This window comes from Pseudorca crassidens, chromosome 3 (genome assembly GCF_039906515.1).
Source record: "Pseudorca crassidens isolate mPseCra1 chromosome 3, mPseCra1.hap1, whole genome shotgun sequence".
NCBI lineage: Eukaryota > Metazoa > Chordata > Mammalia > Artiodactyla > Delphinidae > Pseudorca > Pseudorca crassidens.
The window spans coordinates 26,490,558-26,513,646 of NC_090298.1; the positions used below are offsets into that span (position 1 = coordinate 26,490,558).

The 23,089-nt window shown below is 47.8% G+C and overlaps 1 protein-coding gene across 1 annotated transcript in view; it reads left to right on the top strand.

Annotated features, from left to right (window-relative positions):
• The first annotated feature begins 1,448 nt into the window (after positions 1-1,448).
• PDZD2 (PDZ domain containing 2) overlaps positions 1,449-23,089 on the top strand; it is a 378,550-nt gene continuing 356,909 nt past the window's right edge. Inside the window, exon 1 of the mRNA XM_067730459.1 lies at positions 1,449-1,757. The gene's annotated coding sequence lies outside the window, so the exon portion shown is untranslated. The remainder of the gene's footprint in view (positions 1,758-23,089) is intronic.

Consider the following 23,089-nt stretch of genomic DNA (forward strand, 5'->3'; position numbering starts at 1 on the left):
GTTTGATTGTAGAAGGGTGTTTTGTGTGTTCCAATGACATCATTCTAGTTACTAGCTGCCATTTCGTTAAGTACCTCCTAAGTGCTGTGCTGAGTAGCTATATTACTGCTGATCCTTACAACACTCCTGCGTGGAAGGTAGTTTTTCTATTTACAGCTAGGAAGAGAAACTCTGGGTGCCTAAGATTGCATAGCTTGTAATCCATGAAGCTTGGACTTGCGCAGACATTGATCTCAGTGACCTGGTAATTATAAATGCTGAAGAACAGCTGAATTCAAGTAGTTCCCCACCCCAACCCCTGCTGAAAATACTATCTTGAAATGCCTTAGGACCACCCTGGCCTCTGATGCTGTGGGACGGCTCTGCAGAATCTGTGCAGACGATTTATGTCTGTCTGCTCTTCCAAGAGGCCAGAGCTTATCGCCTTGCTGGGCGAAGCTGCAGCAGATCCCTGCCCCACCCCACCTCCATCCCCCCAAAGCAAAGATTTCCAATTACTGCTGTGCAGAAAATGTCAAAAGCATTATTCAACTATTCATTATCCCAGGTTTTGTAATTTTTCATATGTTTTTACTCTTATCTGCTAGCACTTGAAAAAGACCAGCTTTTTCCTCTTCAGAGAGCTTAATTTGCAGAGCTGTGCAGTCTCCCTATTATGTTCTTATCGTCCTCTCCCTGTGGTAGGCGGAATGTCAAGGATGACAAAAAAAGAACCAAAAATATTTGAAGGCCTTCCTGAAAATCCACGAGAATGAGGAATCCGAAAAGCCCGAGGCTTCTGTTCCTCGAGTGACCTGGAACAAGGCCAAGGGCAATTGGTATTAGCTGTCACAGTACATTCAGCAGGGGCTCTTGTCTAGTTCTCACAATGACCTAAACCACCACCCGGGAGCCACGGGCCTTTGCTTCTGAGGGGTTTAACTGGGGGACTAAGCAGCTCTGAGGTGCCAAGAGGTTCCCCGAAATTCTCGAAATTCTCATTCTCATTCTCAAAGTTAAATTAACTTTGGTATCCCAAAGACCAGAGGCCAAGGATGGCTTGGAGTGGCTTAGTGCTTCCCCCCTCTCCTTTGGCCTCTCGGCCCCATTGTTGTATTTTATAGCGACTGACATTTTCCTCAGTGCTATGTGAAGTGTCGTGCAAAGGCAACTTCCCGTCCCCTAGCGCACTCTCTTCCACCTAGATGGCGCCCCAAGCCCCACCATCTGGAAATTCTGGGCTGCCATCTCCCCGGATCCTTTCCTCCCAGGATCCCCAGGTTTCTTAGGCAGCGCCCCAGGGCTCCCGTTCACCCGGAGGGACTCGGTCCGCGGTGTGCCTTGCTCGGGGGAACCCCGCCCACCTTGTCATTCCTGCAGGGGAATCCCCGCCCCCCGTCCATGTCACTCCAGGAAGGGAGTTCCCGCCCCTCGAATCTACCAGAGGGAGGGAATCCCCGCCCATCCTAGAGGCTCAGTGGATCCCCAGCGCCGTGCAGCTGGGAGAGCCGGGCGAGAAGCGGACTCCCGGCGCCGGTGCGTGCGGCCCCGGGCAGGGAGAAGCGGTGGGTGGCGGCTGCGGGGACCCGCAGGGCCGTGGGCGCCCGGGATTGCGCCTCCTGTGGCTGCGGACGAACCTAGGCGCTGCAGCTCCGGGCAGGCGCGGTGGTTGGCACCGGCGGTGGCAGCAGCGGCGGTAGCTGCGCCGAGACCCACCGGGCGGCGCCTCGGTCCGGACTCGCGAGGAGCAGCCGGAGCCTCCGCCGAGACGCGTGCAGGTGAAGCGACAGTCCCGCTGTGGCCGGGACGTGGGGCTTAGGATGGGTGGGGGCCGTTGGGGGCCGGTGGGGGCGGAAGCGTGGCACCCCCGAAACCGCGTGCGCCCGGGAAAGTTTAGGGACCAATCCAGGTGCGGAATCCCAGCCCCGGCTAGGCGGCGAGTAGGGGAGCTGAACCCCGGTCCCACGTTGGGCGGCGCAAACTCCCTGTGCATCCGGCTGGGCGCAGGGAGAACGCGGCCTCGGGAAGAGGGCCCGACAGAGCGGGCCGGGGACAGCGGGACAGCCCGAGGCGCACTGCTGGGCACACTCAGGACAGGGCCTGAAGCCCCTGCCGGGGCGCGCGCCCAGGATCCCCATCCCTGGACCATCGCCAGGTCCCCTCCTCCAGGACGGAGGTACTCAGGTGCTCTGGCCTCAGGTACTGCCTTGGGGTCCATCCTCCCGCGCTTACTCATCTCTTGCCCCCTTCCTGCCTGGAGAAGAGACACGCGGCGCGAGGGCAGGGCGCGCAAAGAGCAAGGGCATCTTTGGGGAGGTTACCGGCGTCTGCCAGCGAGATGGGGAACTACGGATGAGGCAATGCTGCTCTACCTTCTCTCCCTCTGAAGTCCAGTTCCTCCGCAAATCTGGCCTTCTCCTCTTTTCTCTCTCCCTCGCTCTCTTGGATTTGCGTTGACATTTTATGTCTTAGGGCTGCTTGTCTTCCTGCAATGCTGAATTGGGGAGGGGGAGGGTCTAGGGTCCCTGGTTGGAGTTTGCCAGAAGCCTGTCCTCAGCAGCCCTCATCCATGCGGAGACCTTGATAAGGGACACTGGAGTGTGAAGAGGACAAGGTCTGACATAGGCTGGTCGCAGAGACTGGAATGGCAGGCACGAGGGCATTCCAGAGCTGCAGACGTGCGCTGGGACTGGAGGTGGAGGGGCGCTGGGGCAAGGAGCGGCCTCTTGCAGCTGGCACGGCCTCCTGCCTCTCACAGAGCTATGGTGCTTCGGGTGGATGCGTTTCCCTCGACACATCATGATGGAGGTGGCTGCAGAAAGTGATACTCTGGCTTTGCTTTTACACAGAGCCCCCGCTGCACCTCCCGTGCTGCTGGTCCTTCTGCAGTGAGGCCTCTCCCACTCAGTCTGCTCTGAACTTGGGCTCTAGGGACCTGGTATTTTTACCAGCTCTAGGGCCAGCTTTTCTAGTCTGACTTCTGAGTGCAGGTCACGTAGGAACAGGTTGGCAGATGTGGTGTGGGACGGCTGCTTGCAGGGGTAGAAGAGAATGTCCCAGAACATACCCTTGGCTGCAGGTGGTTCTAGAGCTTCATCAATTCCTTCTTCCATTAGAATGGGCCAAAACCCACTGCTCCACTAATAACCACATAGTGATGGTGGCCGGGGGGAGGGCTGCAGAGAGAGATGTGGGAGCAGAGGGATGGCAGGTGCTGGGAAAGGAAGAATCAGAACCATGTAAAGTATATAAATGTACCTCCCTTAACACAGTTAATATGCTCCTGGAAAAACACTGAATTCTGCTTTAAATATCGTTGAGATTGATTTTGCATGCACTCACGGCAGTTTACTATTTAAGGAAACTTATGATAATTTCTCTATTCATTTCAGCCATTTTTGTGGTTTGCCATGCACAGGGGCTTAGAGGTTCCTGGGGGTGTGCATAGGTGGCAGAGGCTCCCTCCTTGCTGTCAGAGTTTCAGTCTATCAGGAGACGTGAGATACGTATACTGAGAGCTCCGAAGCAAACCGGTGCCCATGTGGCATGTATAGGCACCCTATATTTGTTGAATGGAGAAATGAAGGGATGATCTAACGACTAAAGTACCTGAAGAGTGATCCAGATGCAACATTTTGGGAGTACAGTGGAGAAAGAAACCACTTTTGACTGAGGGGATCTGACAGACTTAGTGGAAGAGCTGTGTGCTTTAGGATGACTCGTCTGATCTCTTGCAGGAAGAATTGGGATTGGGGAGATGAGAGGTGAGGACGCTGGTGAGCTTATTGTAATAAGATAGAGGGTGGGGACCTAATGGAGGTCTAAGCCGGTGGGTGGCAGTGGGCTTGGAAGAAAGGAAAGGCTCATCAGACATGGACTTGAAGTATGGGCACTGCTTTGACTTGGAGTGAAGAAGAAACAAAGGTCACCTGGGGGTGGGGAGCAGAATACACAGTTGGCTGAAATGGGGAGTTTGGAGTTTTAACATTCAGCAGACCAGAGGCCTGGAGAAAGGCTTTCGAACTTCTCCTTCTTGACTTCTCCCACATCTAATCAGTCACCAAGCTCCATTGACTGCCTTGTAAAACCCATCAGTGGCTCCCAGGACCTGTGGGATGAATTCCAAATCCTATGCCCTTCTTCAGACTTCTTTTCTGCCATATCCCCCAACTCGCATGTGAGCTGTAGTCCTCCTGACCCGTACTCCTCTCGGCCTCTACAGCGCTGTCTTTCTGCGGTAGTAGTGGGAAGGGCCAGGTCCTGGAATATCCTTTCTCCCCTGGTCCTCCTGATGAGGTCCTCCTGATGCAGCGTTTTTTATTCTTCAAGATCTAGCTCAGAACCTCCTCCTCTGTGACTTCTCTGCCTCTCCCTCTCCCAGGAGACGTAAAGCAGTCCTACCTTTGGACCGTCGATCTGCAGAGCCCCCTTTACACACTCATCATGCTGTCTGGGCCTGTTTCTTTTTTTTGGTGGGGGGGCTGCACGGCACGGCATGTGGGATCTTAGTTCCCCGACTAAGGTGGAACCTGCGCCCCTTGCATTGGAAGTGCAGAGTCTTAACCACGGACCACCAGGGAAGTCCTGGGTCTGTTTCTTTAGGACCTTGTCTCATTCATGCCCAGAAAAGGCCTCGACCAGTCACCCACCAACTTCCTCAGGTTAGACAGGAAGAGAGACAGAGCCTGCACTCCAGACACCCTGCACTCCATTGCGCCAGCTGACTGTACTGTAGGGAGTTGTCCCAACCCTGGCTTGGAAGTTCCAGAGCTGGTGGGCTGCACAGGGTAGCACAGAGCTGTGCATACTCCCTTGGCCTAGATCTTGTGGGCCTAAGTGACTCAGACTATGGTGGGAGGTGGCTGTCCCAGCTGGAAGGTGGCCCCAGCTCCCTCTTTCTGCATCATCCACAAGAGGAAACATCCCAAAGAAGACAAACCCACAAAAGGTCAGGACCAAGCCAAAGGAGAGGCTGAATCTCATTAACAGGGCAGACTTGGAGACGCAACAGTTTTTAACCTCTTTCTTCTGCCCTCAGAAGTGTGTCCATACTACCAAGTAGGATGCTCGGCAGGCAGGCCCCTAAGGAGGGTGGGCGGACAGGTGCAGGCAGGAATGTCTGAGAAGGGCCAGCATCCCAGGAGGATGATGGGAAAAGGCCATCGACAGAGACTGAGACAGCATCTGTGAAGGATGCCCAAGGAAGCCAGGCTGCAAGGGGCGAAGGCAAATGCCAAGACAGTGGAAGTGGGGAGTGTGGACACTGGATGCAGAAGCATGCCAGTCAGAAATAACAGGAGGGTAGTTTGAGGAGGTGGTGGCGTCATGGGAAGGTTTATTCAGGAGAGTCCCCCAGCTCCCCCTCCCAGGCATGTTTAGTAAACAAAAGAGAAGTGGGAGAGAATGGAGTCAAGATAAGGAGCAGATAAGGGAGGGAAGGGGCCAGAGACATCAGGAGCAGGTGCAGGGAAAGAAAAAAGCTGGCATCTGCCTTCCCTGAAATGTAGGAGGGAAGCAGAGGTGGGGCGAGGTGCTGGAGAGAGCCTGCAATGCAGCGGAGGAAGGTATCAGTCTTGGTGAAAGAGAAGGGCTGGCTGCTGACAGCCAGGTGGGCACTGTGTGAGGCTGGGAGCTTTGGGGGCACAGGCTGCTGCTGGCCAGGGTGGGTGAACCTGGTTCATGGCACCGGCTGAGGCAGCCAAGAGGGAAAGGAAGGATTGTGGAACTGGGGTCGGAGACTTGGCTGGAATCCTCACGGTGCAGAGAACGTCTCGCTAGCCAGATGATTCGAAATTTTGCAGCCTCAGTTTCTTCATGGGCAAAATTGGTAGAGTAGCTACTTCCCAGGATTATTAGGAGGAATAAAAAGAGCTACTGAGATATGCATGTGTCTCAATGACAGCATCTGGTATGTGTGGGTCCCGACGAGAGTGTGCTGAGAAATGAATAAACCTCTCGCCAAAGTCAGTGACGGCCCAGTTGAATGTAGAGGCAGGAGGCAGGACTTTTTAGTAGACCCGCCTGAAGCTTTCTCCCAGTTCTGGGTGAAAGATGTATCACGGCCCTCTCTGATGCAAAAGTCAAGTTGCCGGGGCTCAAAGCAGGGAGATCCTGGATGGTCTCCCCTCTCCTTAGTGGTTTTTGGAAGGAGCGATACATTCAGACTGGCTAATTCCTGCACTCCAAGAAGCGGAGGCCCAGAAAAGCAGAGAACTCGCCTCATTTCAGTACCACCAGAGCTAGAATCACAGTCTAAGGTGCTTGATCTGGGAACCGTCGTTTTTCAATGGCAGCTGTGCAAGATGCAGGTGGGTAATGAGGAATTCAAAATCTGTGGCCCCCCTTGGTTTTATTAATGGATCTATCATTATACTTAGATTAGATAAATATTCTCACTCATTCGTAAAGAGAGGGGAGGGAAAGGAGTGCTTACCTTGATTTAGGAAATAATAAACGTGTGCTAAATTACATGATATTTGGGGAAAATGTGCAGAAAGTTTTTTAAGGAAAGAGAAGTATAAAAATATGTTTTCAGGTTATCCTTGATTTATTTTTCCAGCCGGATGGTCTAGGTCTAGATTATGTTGTCCCTTGGGTTTATGCATAGGTTCCATATAAAATGATGGATCCTTCCATGGCATTTAAAACCTTTTAATCCTTGATCTTATAATAACCATCTCTATTGATGGAAATGGAAATGGAAAAAAAAGATGGGCTTGGGAAAGGATACGTTTCCCCGGGGTTCTGCAGTTCTGGGCAGAGACAGAATTTGAAGGCAGGTAGGTCATCTGATTCAGACTTGAATTGCCTGTGATCTAAAGAGCTCCACATTCTATTTACAAATGTGTTCAAGAAAACACTGGGAGCATTTACGGTTTGAAAACTCAATAGTTGAAGCGTCCCTTTGTGGTCTGATACGGCGGCCGAGCCCAGAGATGGCTTGTTAAGGCACTAAGTGCGGAGAAGACACATCTGTCTTTTAAGTCTCTCCAGCTCCCGGAAGAGGCCTGCCCCTGGCCGGGGCCTCTCTCCAATGCCAATAACATCTTCTCCACCCCATATTCACAGTGGGGCCGGGAAACAATCCCAATTCTGAGAGCCGCTGGCTTCGGGATGCATGCATTACCTGCACGAATACATAGAGTGAAGAGTGACTGGGCTATTAACTTGCAGAAACTTAGGCATTAACTCTCTTTATGAAGCAGTCTAATGAAACCAGATAGCATTGAACATCTGACTAAGTTATTCCTGGATTATTTGTTTTGGGGTTTTAAAGTGTTTCTGTGGCTCATCAAACACTCTAACACGTGAAGGGGTTTTGGAGAAGCAGGGTTTGGGGAACCAGCTTTACAGCAAAGAGGACTAATTTTGCCCACACTGATGTCACAGCTTTAGATAAAATAATAGCGAAGAGGTAGGGGAAGTTTTGTTGCCTTAAGCAGCCTGAAATGCCTAGCTATCCACATGAGGATTAAAAAAAAAAATCACACTCTCTGAAGGATTTGCAGATCTTTGAAGGACCATAATCCAATCCCTTGCCTTCAGGTTGAAGTAAATTTAGCGCATTCCAGAATAGATCTGGTGGTGTTTGAGCAGCCTCCTGAGGAGGGGCTTTCATGGTGTTTGTGGCCCTTAATAGAACGATGCTCCAGATTGGGTCCCTGGAGGGTTTTGGCAGGAGTGGAAATGGATTTGGACTGAGCCACTCATGGTCTCCCTTTTTATCAACACCTGACACCACCAGCACTTGCTTTTTTTTTTTTTTTTTTTTTTTTTTTTTGCGGTACGCGGGCCTCTCACTGTTGTGACCCCTCCCGTTGCGGAGCACAGGCTCCAGATGCGCAGGCTCAGCGGCCATGGCTCACGGGCCCAGACGCTCCGCGGCATGTGGGATCTTCCCGGACCGGGGCACGAATCTGTGTCCCCTGAATCGGCAGGCAGACTCTCAACCACTGAGCCATCAGGGAAGCCCTCCAGCACTTGCTTTTGCCTGCACTCCACTTTAACTAACTCTGCTACCTCAACCGAATCATCCTAGTTAAAAGACATACACTCTGTCACCCTGGCTTCCGAGGGGTGAGCATCCTGCTTTGCTAAAAATCAAGATGGATGGATGCAATGCAGAATCAGATTCCCACCATTATCTAAGAGCTGTGGAATCCAAAGCCAGCTCCCGCCCGCTGCAGGAATACAAGCTGTGCTGGGAGGCGGCTGGGAGGGAGGATAATTTTGTTTTTGTTTTTGCGGTACGCGGGCCTCTCACCGCTGTGGCCCCTCCCACTGCGGAGCAAAGGCTCCGGATGCGCAGGCCCAGCGGCCATGGCCCACGGGCCCAGCCGCTCCGCGGCACGCGGGACACCCCGGGACCAGGGCACGAACCCGTGTCCCCCGCATCGGCAGGCGGACTCTCAACCACTGCGCCACCAGGGAAGCCCCACCCCCTTTTTTAAAAAAATTAATTAATTTATTTATGTTTGGCTGTGTTGGGTCTTCATTGCTGCGCGTGGGCTTTCTTTAGTTGCGGTGAGCGGGGGCTACTCTTCTTTGCGGTGTGCGGGCTTCTCATTGCGGTGGCTTCTCTTGTTGTGGAGCACAGGCTCTAGGCGCACGGGCTTCAGTAGTTGTGGCACGTGGGCTCAGTAGTTGTGGCTCGCAGGTTCTAGAGCACAGGCTCAGTAGTTGTGGTGCACGGGCTTAGTTGCTCTGCGGCCTGTGGGATCTTCCCAGACCAGGGATTGAACCCATGTCCCCTGTATTGGCAGGCGGGTTCTTAACCACTGCACCACCAGGGAAGTCCCCCCACCCCCACCCCCCCTTTTTGACACAATGCATCTTATAGAGATTTGGGTAAAACTAGAGTGTGCTATATGGGTCTCTTGGTGAAGAAAATTAACTTCCAATGCTAAAGCAGCCATGCAAATATTATTCCTAAGTCACTCAGCATATAAATTCGGCATTGCTTTCCTCCAGTTTTCCACTGCCCACTCTCCACCCCTACCCCACCCTAGTCACAGTTATTCCCAGTATCATTAGGCTAAAAGAAGAGACAGCTGTCCCCAGGAAATGTGCTCCAAGTGTCCTCATCAGCATGGATTCTCATGAGAGAGCAGGCAGTCAGATGGCACAGGGAGAGGAAGGTACCAGAAAGGACTGCATGAACCCCTCTCTGGACCAACTACTCGTCTTTCAAAACCAGATGTGAGGCTTATTGACTTCTTTATCGTGACTGCTGGGGAGCAGCGTTCAGCAGTTTCTGGGAGTCACACACGGCCCCTGAGCACCCTGCCCGCCCTCTGGCCCCTCACCTGCTGAGTGTCCTGGGCACCATCTATCTCTTGAGGGTCTCTGGAGATGATCGGCCCTTTCCCCCGTACTCTTCAGGATCCATACGCCTCAGGATCTGGCGCGATATTCAGTCCATGGGGAAAAATTAAAGTCATTTGAATGTTCCCTATTTGACAGGCACTGTTCTAGACACTTTACACGTATTAACTCATATAATTCTCGTAACCATCCGATGAGATCCATGCTATTATTATCCCCACGTTTGTTTCCTAAGGCTGCTGTAAGAAATTACCACAAACTTGGTGGCTCAGAACTACAAAAGTTGATTCTCTCGTAGTTCTGGAGGTCAGAAGTCTGAAATCAGGTTTCAGTAGGGCCATGCTCCCTCTGGAGGCTCTCAGTGAGAAGACTTCCTGGCCTCTTCCAGCTTTGGGGAGCTGTCAACATTCCTGTGGCTGTTTCACTCCAATCTCCATCCCTGTCTTCACATCGCCTTCTGCCCTGTGCGCTCGTGTCTTCTCTTGTGTGTGCATGTCTCTGTTTTGCATGTCTCCTACAAGGACACTTGTCATTGGGTTGAGGGCCACCCGGATAATTCAGGATGATCTCAACTCAAGATCCTTAATTGAATTATATCTGTGAATAAGGTCATATTCACAGGTACCAGGACGTGAACATATCTATTACGAAGGCACCATTTAACCCACTACATACCCTTTTGCAGATGGAGAAATGGTGCACTGTGGTTAAGAAAATTCCCAAAGGTTACAGGAGTTTGTGGAACCAGGATTTAAGTAGAGCAGTTTGGCTCCAGAGCTTGTGTTGTTGAACTACAGATCTTCCTTGACTTATAATGTGGTTACGTACTATAATAAGCCCATCGTAGTAATACTCATTCTAAATTGCAAATATCATAAGTCAAAAATGCACTGAATACACCTAACCTATGGGACTTCCCTGGCGGTCCAGTGGTTAAGACTTCAAGCTCCCAATGCAGGTGGCACGGGTTCGATCCCTGGTTGGGGAACTAAGATCCTGCGTGCCGCGTGGTGTGGCCATACAAACAAACAAACAAAAACAAAGAATACACCTAACGTACCAAACATCACAACTTAGCCTAGCCTACCTCAAATGTGCTCAGAACACTTGCATTAACCTATAGTGGGCAAAATCATCTAACACAAAGCCTATTTTATTAAAAAGTGTTGAACATCTCATGTAATTTATTGAATACTACACTGAGAGTGAAAAGCCGAATGGTTGCATGGGTACAGAATGGTTGTAAGTGTATCGGTTGTTTACCCTGGTGATGACGTGGCTGACCGGGAGCTGCGGCTCACTGCTGCTGCCCAGAATCTCCAAAGAGTGTTGTAACCGCCTGTTGCTAACCCGGGAAAAGATCAAAATTCGAAGTATGGTTTCTACTGACTGTGTATCACTTTTTCACCATCATAAAGTTGAAAAATTGTAAGTCGAACCATCGTAAGTCGAGGACCATCTATCGTCTCTACTACCTCTCAGTAAATGTGCTCTGATTGTTTATGGTATGAATGGATGACAGGATGGGTGGGTAGATAGATGGGTAGAAAGATGCTGATAACAATAACTGGCCAACGCTCTCCTTCCCAGCGTACTGAAAATTATACCAACATCAACTGATGTTCATTGTTTTATGGTGTTGCCCCAGGACTTGACCTCGGGTCCTCTTCTCTAGTTATTGTCCCTTCTAGGGAGATCTCATCTACCATCTGTATTATGTTGCCTCCGAAATTTATGTCTCGAGCTCTCACCAACTTCCAGACTCGTATGCCCCACTGCCAACCTGACATCTCTGCATGGGAATAGAATGGGTGCCTCAGACCTAGCACAATCAAAATGGAAGCCTTGATATGTACCCCTGAGGCTAGTTCTTTCCTTCTCCTCCCACCTCAGTAATTGACACCAGCATCCACCTACAGGCTCATTCCCCAAACCTAGAAACCACGCTTCATTCTTCTCTTTTCCTCCCACTCCAGCAGCTAAGTCTGTGAGTCCTGTTGGCCCTTCCTCCAGTATCCGCCTTCTCCCCACCTCCATGGCAGTCCCCCTAGTTGAAGCTGCCGTCACTTGTCCCTGGACCGCTGCTGCCGTGGTCCTCTAACTGGGCCTCCCCAGAGTACTCTTGACCCCTAATCCTTTCTCCTCAGAGCAGCCAGAGGGACCTTTTAACACACAAATCAAGTCATGTCACTCTGCAGCTTCAACCTGGGGCTTTCTCATTGCCATTTGAATATGATTCAGGCCCTTTGCCCCAACCTGACTCGCAGGTGATTTCCTCTGTTCCCACTCATTGCCCTCACTCTCTGTGTCCAGAAACACTGTCCTTTATGGAGCATAGCAAGCTCTATCCCAGAAGACGGTCTTACTTCTTCCTGGAAGCTTTTTCCTTCAAACCTTTTTCAAAGACCTTCTTCTCCACAATCATATACTTTAAAATGGGCACCCCCCAGGTGCTCTATCATGTTACTCTTTTTCCATTTGAAATAAAATTTTGATTTATTTGTTTATCGTTTGTCTCACCTGTTGGAATGTAAGTTCCATCAAAGCAAGGACCTTGGGGGCTTCCCTGGTGGCGCAGTGGTTGAGAGTACGCCTGCCGATGCAGGGGACACGGGTTCGTGCCCCGGTCCGGGAAGATCCCACATGCCGTGGAGCGGCTGGGCCCGTGAGCCATGGCCGCTGAGCCTGTGCGTCCGGAGTCTGTGCTCCGCAACGGGAGAGGCCACAACAGTGAGAGGCCCACGTACAGCAAAAAAAAAAAAAAAAAGCAAGGACCTTGTCTTGTTTACTGTATCTCCAGTGCTGACAACGATGCCTAGTATACAGTAGGCACTCAATAAATAGCTGTTGAACAAGTAAAGCACTTGTTACATTCCAGGCACTGATCCCAGTTATCCTTATTTTTCAGATGATGAAAAGTAGCCTCAAAAAGTTTAAATTGCTTGCCTAAAGTTGCACATCTGTTAAGAGTTGGAACAAGAATCTGAACCCAAATCTGTCTCCTAAGCCCGCGTTCTTAACTATTATTCCATATAGAGTCTCCGAGAAGGAGGGACTGCCTAAGATCCCTAAAGTCCCTACAGAACTCTGAGTTTTCTAATTCATTTTTTGCTCAGAAACCCAGGACACAGATTGTTAAAACACAGGGAAAAAATATACTTACTCAGATTCTCAATGTACTGTTTCTCTGAAAAGTTGGCCTTGGGCTTAAGCTTGAGAAGTTAAGAAGTTCATTTCTTTTTTTCACCACTTGGGCATTTAGGCTGAAGACTTTTTGTGATCCATCTAGAGAATTAATGGTTTAAACCCTCTTCCTTTTTTTTTTTTTTTTTTTTTTGCGGTACACGGGCCTCTCACTGTTGTGGCCTCTCCCGGGGCCCAGCCGCTCCGCGGCATGTAGGATCCTCCCGGACCGGGGCACGAACCCGTGTCCCCTGCATCGGCAGGCGGACTCTCAACCACTGCGCCACCAGGGAAGCCTAAACCCTCTTCCTTGAATGCTTATAGGAAAGGCAGAGACGACCAGGTTGCATCCTGATCGTCTCTGCAGGGAGAGTGCAAAGGTGAAATTTGTTTGCATTCATAAGAAGCCCTGAGATCTTCCTCCTCCTGGTTTTCCTTTCGTATCATCACTTTTCTGTAGTTTGGTTTTTGTCTGCCTCCCTGTCTCCTCCCAGTTGATAGAACCCTACAATGACAACATGGATCCTATTTTTAGGTGGTTGAGAGCAAGACCCTCTGCACTGGGTCTTGCTAAAACACTGGTCTATTTCTCTGTCACCAGCTTTGGGCCAGTCATGGAAGATGCCAAAGGATAGGCTCTTGCCAGATGTGGGGCTCAAAGGAACTTCTGCCAGTTTCAGACGGGAAAATGAGAAAGCAGCTATTTGTTTCCTTCCCTGCTCTTGGACCCCCTTTTAAAAATAGGTTCCATCTTGAGAATTACATCAGCATCCCGATAAGTAAACATCAGACAAAAAGCTACTCTTTCAGGCAAATAGTAATTGTGAGAATGGCCAAGACTCACAAATGTAGGTTGGGCTTTCATTCGTAGAAAGGGCTATAGTGGCTGATTAGTATATTTGGCAAATATAGCTGCTTTCCTGCAGGGAAGCAGAACTCTGGCCATTTGATACGTCATGTGCTTTGCCTCTGCTGTCATGAGCTGGGGTTTGCTGTGGTAACCAGAACTTTGCCTGGAGGGTTGTGCATGTAAAATGTCGCTCATTAGCAGTCTCCTTTATTTTTATCATGAACCAAAGAGGGGCTGCTCATTGTTTCTGCTAACAGGCAGGTGGGTGGTCAAGTGGAGCCCAGGTTGAATTGTATGTGCTGTTCTGATGTGGAATATCGCCACCCACCACAGTTCTCATTTGCTGGATCAAGAAGTCCTTCTGGATTTCCATTGGTTCAAATCCATGCTGGAACCTGCACACTGGGATAGTTGGACTTATTTTTTCTAACTCTTTCTCAATGGCTACTCCCCGTCTTCATATTGACACAGCATGTAAACTTTGCTAATAGAGGTGGTCCTGCAGATAGGAAGTAGGTAGCTTCCCGTACAACCAATGAAAACTATGAAAGCTCAGCAGACATTTGAAGGAGGTAGTATTATCAGTGATGCTTAGTTCTTTCCTAGAGTTTGTACTTTGTCCTTGCCACTGCAAACCAATTTTTTTCCTTTTCATCCAATTAATATTTATTTAGTACATATCACATACAGAAAAGGTATGTACACTTCACATTCAATGCATGAGGAAGAAAAATAAATAAAATTCAGATTGCCTTGAATTACCAATCCCATCAAATTATTCAACTCTCTTTTGGGGTGGGGGAGAAACAACAGAGAAAGCATTCCTTCAAGAACATGGTGTGCTTCCTAAACCCTGCTTTATTTATTTATTTATTTATTTATTTCTAAACCCTGCTTTTGCTGGAGACTTGGAACTGGCTAAGAACCCCCTTAGGCGTATTTACTCATAAACATATATATCTAGGCCTGGGTGAATCTGGGCGATGTCACATTGTGCCATCCAATTAATATTTATTTTCATCCAATTAATATTATTCATCCAATTAATATTTTCATCCAATTAATATTTATTTAGTACATATCACATACAGAAAAGGTATGTACACTTCACATTCAATGCATGAGGAAGAAAAATAAATAAATTTCAAATTGCCTTGAATTACCAATCCCATCAAATTATTTAACTCTCTTTTGGGATGGGGGAGAAACAACAGAGAAAGTATTCCTTCAAGAACATGGTGTGCTTCCTAAACCCTGCTTTTGCTGGAGACTTGGAACTGGCTAAGAACCCCCTTAGGCGTATTTACTCATAAACATATATATCTAGGCCTGGGTGAATCTGGGCGATGTCACATTGTGCTATATCACCTGTGGCTATTGTTGGGAAAGTGAACTGCAGTCCAATGCAGTCCAGTGAAGCCAGAGCCTCTTCTTCAGTTGATGTCAGCAGTGTGTCAGAAACAGTAGACTGGAAGGTTCTTCTAGGCAGAAACCATGTCCTTTTTGATGCTGTGACTCAAGCACCCAGAGCAGTGCCTGGACCATAGTAGATCCTTCATGAAGGTGTTTTAAATGAATGAAACTAGTGTCAGACCAGCATGGCTGAGTGGGGAGAATAATTGGTACTACATACTTCAGGTCATACCTACAGCTAATCCATGAAGATCCCTGAAGTCTGAAATGGTCTTGCCCTTCAGAAACTTATCATCTAATAGGGGAGCTAGTAAATCTGAGGCAGTGCTAGTTACGATTTAAGATGTATGGGAAGATGAATCTTCTGATATGTGTCTTAAGAGAGATCTTTCCATCACAATATTTTTCCATATGGAAAGATTTCCACTTTACAGAGTGATCATTTTAGGTGATTTCATGAACATTGCACTTGTACAGCCCCGGGGTATTTCTTCAGTAAATCAGATAGAGACCTACTGTGTACTAGACTCTTAGATTCTGTTAGGGAAGACAGACATTCGATATATTTTAAGCTGCGTCCAAGAATGACCTCCTAGAGAAGTGATTCACTACCCTGTTGTACATCACAGACTGCTCTTATCAAGGTCGCTAATGACGTCTACACTGCTAAACCCAAGGACCGACTCTCAGCCTTTTCCATGCTCCTTCAAAGCATTTGATGCACACAGTTCATCCCTGCTTTATTCTTGAAATGCTTCCTTCCCTTTGCTCTCTGAACACCATACTGTACGGACATTCCTCCTTGCTCAACAGCCAGCATTCCTTCGTAGTTTTCTTGACTGTCTTCTCTCCTCCCTGATCTCTCAACTGCTGGAGGGCCCAGGACTCATTACGTGCACTTCTTGTCTTTTCTTTCTGTGATTACTATCTGTGAAGTCAGTCATCCTCATGGATTTAAATGCCGTCCGTAAGCCAAGAATTCACACCAGCGTATCTCCATCTTGTACCACTTGCATATAGAATTATCTATCTGACACCTCCACTGACGGCCATCTCAGGCTTTAACGTCTAAAACTAAGTTCCTGATTCCCACCCCTTCCCCTTCCAGATGCTTTGTCTCTAGTTTGTTCTTCCAAAGATACCCAGAATCTGACCATGGCTCATCACCTCTCTTCATCCCCAGTGTCCTCATCTCGCAAGTGGGCTATTTCAGGAATTGCTCGATTTCTACCTTTTCCCTTTCCCCCCATAGCATATTCTCAGCAGAGCAGCTGAGTAATTCTAGATTCAGAATATAAACCAGATCATGTGACTTCTCTGTTCAAACTTTCCCATGACTCCCCATCTCACTCAGAGTAAAAGCTGAACTCATTACTTAACTTCCAGACCCTCCCCTTCCCATCCTCCCTGACTCCATCTCTGTAACTCTCCCTCTCTGCTCAAGCCACACGCCCCCCTGGCACACTGATGCCTCGGGGGCACCGCACCTGCTGTTCCCTCTGCCTGGCGTGTTCTTCTTTCATGTAGCTGAGTTGCTAGTTTCTTCAGGTCTTGATTCAAATGTCACCTTCAGTGAAGTCTTCCATGCCACCCTGTTCCAGCCTGAGATTTCATACCCCCCTTCTCAGCTTTATTTTCTCCTTTGCGCCTGGTCAGTGTTTAAGCATATATATTTTACTGACTTAATTTGCCTTTCTGCCTGCTCTACCCCGCTGCATTGTAAAATTTATGAGGCTATTTTTCTGAAGGTGGGGAGCCTATTTGATTCACTCATATCTTCAACACTTAGAACAAGGCTCAGCGTACAGCAGGCACTCAGGAAACAATCTGTCAAGAGAATGAGGTTAGAATCACTGGTATTTTTAATTTAAATATTGATGCCCTGGGGATTGTGATGTAATTGGTAGGACCAGCGCAAGCACTGGTATTTTCTGAACGTTCCCCAGGTCATTCTAATGGGGAGCCAGGGCTGCAAACCACTACTTGTTTTTTTTCTTCTTGGGATCTTTACCTCTGTGGCCTATGTTGTTGCATTCTCAGAAAGTCCGTTAGTCTCAAATCTTAAATTTCCGGGGATGATTTTAATGAAATTTGTGCTGTGTGTAATAGCATACTAGGGTTTTCATCGGAGCATCTTAGAGTGAGTGTAGTGGACGTTCATCCTGGCATGACCTTGGCCGAACTTTGCCTGGAGGCACAGACCCCCACCCTTGCAAAGTTAAGTGTTTTCTTTGTTAATTTCCCGTTGAGCAGAAGGCTTTTCTCTTTCTCCCGTCAGCCCTCCCTATCTGTGTATCCGTGGGTTCTGCCTCTGCAGATTCAGCCCACCGCTGATGGAAAATATTCGGGAAAAAAATTCCAGAAAGTTCCAAAAAGCGAAACTTGAATTTGCCAGTATTTACATTGTATTTATAGCCATTTACATTGTATTAGGTATTATCAGTAATCTAGAGATGATTTAAAGTACAAGGAAGGATGTGCATAGGTTACAGGCAAATACTACGCCATTTTATACAAGGGACTTGAGCATCCTCTGATTACGGTATCCTCAGGAGTCCTGGAACCAATGCCCCACGAATGTATTTGCAAAGTGAGACGGGATTTGGATGCAGCTTAACTTCTTTCATCTGCATGGACTATATGCATTTATTTCACACCCCCCGCCCGGAATGCCCCACTACCCCTTGCCTAGACTCTGTCCATCCCTTAAGGCCCAGGCAAAGTCTCATTCCCTTTGAAGAGTGTTTCTCCTCAGCCTCCAGCTGGCAGCCTCTCTCAGAAAGTCTGGCGCACACACTGCCTGGCACATTCTCTTGGCATCCAGCACATGCTGCCTTGGTTGGTGAACCTTTCGGTGAAAGTGCCTTTCTTTGTTCTTAGCTCCTCCTAGGCTAGACTGTGAAGTCTTGGAGGCTCTTGACCATATCTCTCACATCTTTGTGTCCCCAGCAGCAGGCTGTAAACAGATGTTGATGGATTGGCTAAACTGGTCCTGTTTAATGTATTGGCAGCTTCTAAGGAGCATTGCCAAGGGGAAAGGGTGTCCCTCTTGGCATAATTAGGGACTGTACCCTTCATAAACACCTGGCATTTTCACTCTGGGTTATTGTTGATCTGTATCTTTCTCATCCCATGTTCTTTTTTAAGCAACTAAATATGTAGCTTGTAAGATTTAAAATCTCAGGATTTCAGTAACCTGGTTGAAAATGATGTACTCAAGAAAGCTCAGGTATAATCACATTTGCCTTTATTTTCAAACTCAGATTCAAGGAAATAAATTTAAAATACTCTTTAGGGCTGCTGGGAGGAAGTCCTGAGACAGGGCAAAGGGGAGCATCTTATACAGCCCTTCTCTCTCTATTTGAAATAGTGGCTTTTCTATTATAGTCTCATTATCAGGCTAACGTTCTTCATTTCAACAGGCTGGGAGATCAGGTAACCCAATCTACTGGAGTAAGAGGAAGGTTTAGAAGCTAAGGTCTCAACACTTTGTGGCCTCTGAAGCCCTAGGATTGGGGAAAAGTGATGTCATGGTGAGACAGGAAGTGTTATAAAGCAGTAGAATGTCATAAACCGATTTCCATCTGGTCTTAGGTGTATAAGACACAGCAAAGAAAAGCGCATTGTGTTTTTATCCAGCGGGGATAAGGTTACTAGACCAGTGCATCATGGGAAAGCTGTTGACATAACGAACGTGGACTTTTCAACAAGGTGCTTGGATGGTCTCTTGTGATATCTTTGTGGGCAAGCTGGAGAAACGTGGACTGGACAGTTGCAGAATGTGGTGATTTGTAGCTGACTGGCTAAATGCCCGCACAAAGGGGTTGATGGATTGGTGTCAATCCAGGGAGAGGGTTCTAGCAGCGAGAGTCAGACACAGTTCTGCCATTGGATTGATCCTGCTCCTGTTCAACGTTTCTATCGATGACTTGAATAAAGACGTGGATGACACATTTATCCCATTTTTTCAGGACCCAGATCTGGGAAGCACAGTGACCTCATTTCACACCAGAATCAGAATCTAAACTGTCATATAGGATGGGCCACGTCCTCCAAGATCAGCCAAGGGCTCAGGTGAAGGTCCCTCACTTATGTCCGAAAAGCCAACTGCATTTATGACAAGACGATCAGGAACCTGCTTTGATAGTGGTCTTTGTGTGAAAGATTTAGGCACTTCATTTGACTCTATGATCACTGTGCATCAACACTGTGATGTGACCATTCAATAAAGGTAAATCCCAGATGTGAGGGGCCCAGAAACAGTGTTAATCCTCTGCACTAGTACCACACATCTAGACTATTAGGTGCAGCTCCAGGCAACATGTGGTGTAAAGTAACATATCCAGAGGCAAGGGTCCAAGATGGGGGAAGTGGTTGGAGAGATTTGAAGGAAAGATGATGGTGCCTTCCAAATCCTTCCCCTTCCAGCCGTGCCCCTGTGGACCATCCCTTCACCCACTCCTTTGCCAAAACTCTAAACTCCCTATCTCCTTCCCTTTTGCTATCCCCACCAAAATCGCTCCACCGAATAAGTTCAACCACCTGCATTTCCTGCCTCTGTGTCCTGGCTGCTAAGCACTTCTGTGAAAGAGGAAAAACCCACCATCTATTTGGATCGGTGCACCTGCAGAATAGTGGCCTCTGAACTCATCAGCCTCATAGGCTGGCAGGCAGGTGGACAGTGTCTACGGGATCCCGATCACCTTTCCCTGCCGTTTCCCCCACTGCCTTGTCTGACTCTTCCCCCGCCCACCTCAAACTCCCACCTTGTGACCTTCTCCCTCCCTCCAAGCTGGGGACCTTCATGTTTTCTTCACAGGGAGAATCAGTGGAAACCCCCTCAGTCCTGCTCCTTCACTTACAGTCTATTTCCGCATCCAGCCTGCGCTCTTTCCTTCACGCCTGAGAGAATTTCCCTCCTTTGATTGAACATTTCCCCCAGACTCAGTTACCATCACACTTAATCAGCATACTCTTTCCCCTTTGTCTTTAACCTCCCCCTGCCTGTAAGCCTTTCCTCTCCACCATGGGCAAACGTCACCCCTCTTTAATTAAGTCCCCTCTGCCTTTATATCCTTAACAATCAAATTACCTGAAACTGGTCTGTAGTGGCTGTTTTTACTTCTTTAATCTCTCATTAATCCCTCAGTGGACTGTGCAATCTGATTTCCATTCCCAGCGCTCCATTGAAAGTCCCTTGTGGTGACCACCGATGGGCCTCTACATCCAAATCCAGTGGAAACGTTTCAATACTTCAGTTGGCCCACAGTCCAGCTCCTCCTTTATGACACACTGTTCTCCAGCTACTCTGCTACCACTCCCCTCCTGGATTTCTTCGTGCCTCTTTAATGGATGCCTGGTCTTAATCTCTCTGAGCTCCTCTCCATGGAGCACTTTCATTGATTTTTGCAGCAACTTTTATTCCTCTTTATTTTTTTGGACTGGTTTATACTTCACCTCTTAAACAGGGATGTTCTCATTTCCCCCCTAGGCAATTTCAGCCACATTTTCCACTTCAGCCACCACTATATACAGACCCCTCCAAACTCTGTCCTTTTAGCCTCTACCCTCCTCCTGGGCTCAGGACTGCCACGTCCATTGTCCGCTCACCACCTCCACCTGGCGACCCTCAGCTACTCCAGAGCAATACATCCCAAGCTGATCTCATCACCTCTCCCATATGAGCCTGCCCCTCCTTCTCTGTCCTCTGTCTTGGCCAATGGCATCCCTTCAGCCAGCCCCCAAACAATGAATCTGGACTCGCCCTCAACTCTCTGTGGTTCTGTATACTTGCATGTGGGAATTTTGCAACCATAATCCATAATCAGGTGGCCAAATAAATAATTTCAATGGCTTTCCTGAGCAGGACTGCTAAGACTTATTCTCATTTCTGGTCCAGAAGCCAGAACAAAGGCCAGAGCATTTGAAATTAAGGGACAGAGATACAGTTCCATGTTGGGAAATGTTTTTTAACATTATAGTCTCAAAGTGGCATGGGCTGCCTTGGGAGGCGGTAAGTTTCCCTTCACTGCGGGCACCAAGCAGAGGCTGGAGGACTGTCGCAGGATTGGGCTGGGGGACTTCTAATGCTTCTGCCAACTCTGAGGTTTAATTCTGCAGCTAATAAGTTCTCCCTATCTACTTTGTCCCCATCATCTCATTTATGCTTCCTAGTAGATTATTAGCCCCATTTTATGGATGAGGAATCAGAAGCTCGAGAGTCAGGTAATTTTCCCAAGGTGATCCAGCTGGGTGATCAGTATTAGGGCCAGGCCTCCGGAGCAGACTGGTGTCCCCAAAGCCCACTGCCTTTGTGAAACTGCTGCCTTCTATTTGGCATTGGAAACAGACTTCAATTCAGTAGAGTGTAGTCAGCTCACTGACGCAGGTAGACCTTTGAGGATACTTGAAAGGAGCAATTTTGGGGTTCAGAGATTAAATAAATAAATTCGGAGCTTAAGTTTTTCTTAAATATGTCCCCATATTTATTGGCCTATTATCCTTCCCCTCCATGTCTCCAGATATGTTATCATTATAACGATCAATACTATAACCAAATGCAGTTTTCTTCCTAGGCCACCATTTCCATTTCCCAGAGGCTTGGGAAGGAACAAATGAGAAAGGGTCAACGCTTCCATTTACTTAGAATGGCTTTTAATTAAATGCAGGTTCCAGCTTCAGAGGTTCTGTGTTGCTGCTAACATAGTAGCCTGCTGGGTGACCAATGCTGAAGGGGGCAATCCTGGGTTTTCTTTTACGAACTTGAAAGAAAGGGAGGAGATGCCACATATTTGGGGAGGGGAGGGATTGGCTTGAAGTATAGAAAGAATATAAGCAAATATTTACATTTTCATTTTTGCCTCTGCTACAGTGTCATGGAGGGAAACAGAGGTCTGATTAAAACAGCAGATAAGCATCGAAATGAAAGGCAGTCAGTCTAGGACAGTACCTGGGCGGGAGCTAGAGGTCCGAGGGAATGGTTGAGTTGAGGATCTGAAATCCAAGCTATAGAGACTCACCTTGCAGATAACCGTGAGTGGATATTTTTGTGGCCCTCATTAGCTGCCATTCCCAGAGCTCTAAGGAGCACTTATCCTCTTACACACTCTAAGGTATATGATTACTTCTCCATCTTTCACCCGATCCCAACCTTATTGTTTGGGTACTCACAGTTCTTAGTCTGCAGGCTTGAGGGTTAGGCAAGGATTGAGGAAATAAAATCCAGCATTAATTCTCAAGCCTAAAGATGGATAGAATAACCAGCTTCTCTCTCAATGCTTTTTTTCAGAGAAGCAAAATGTAGCTGCTGTCATTGTTAAAGGTGCAAAGCAGGATTGGGAAGGTTGAATGAAAAGAGTAATGGACCAGTAGCCAACACTCTGCCCTAGTTCAGATACTGCCACTGTCTAGCTTTAGATCCTAGGTTCTTCACACTTGGGATGAAGCAATTGCACTTAATGATTCTTAAAATCTCTTTTATCTCTTAAAGAAAATGTCCTGACACACACTCATAGCTCAATACTCCACATATTGCCTGTTGCTTGGGAACAAATCATCCCATTCCTGCCTCTCACCACTGAAGACCCACTCATGTCTGTAGTGCCTTGGACCTCATGTTCTGTCCTAAATGAATAAACTCCTCTAAATTAAGCTACCCATCAAAAATACCCTTTTCTGTCAGGAATAATTTCCATGAATATTAAAAGACTTACAAGGCAGGAAAAATTCAGTTTCCCTTCCACTGACAATTATTTCTTCCCTGAAATGTTAGAGATCATCTCTTTTGATCTCATATCTTATAAATGTACAAATCTAGGCCCAGAGAGGTCAGGTGGCTTTCTAAGTGTTAAACAGCAAAGAGTCTTCTGTAGGACATTTTCCCCACTGCTCAAAATGGAAAGATACAGGTACTTGGCAATCAGCAGTTAAAAGAAAATTATGGTTTAATTTCCAAGAGAGTTATTTTTAAACAGGAGGCTGTTTCACCTTGGAATTTTTTTAAGAAAAAAAAAAATAAACAAGTGCACTAGATTTGTCCTTTTAAGCCAGTTGAAGGAGTGTGCCCTCTCTACGTTGTTGAAATTGGCAGGCTGACATCTTACAGACAGACTGTTCTGGTCTACTCGGTTAGCTGTTAGCCCAAATGCAAATCTGACTCATGGGTGAGATCATGAGAAATCTGGACTATTTTTCTTGATGACTTTTTCTTTCCTATTCCAATTTTCTTTTGCGGTATTTGGCCATGTATGATACCCATGCTGGGGAACAGACTCTCAAAAGGGTTGTTGCTAGGATCGTCTCTGCTGTCACATGAATCACAAGATAGCTGGGGAGGTTTGG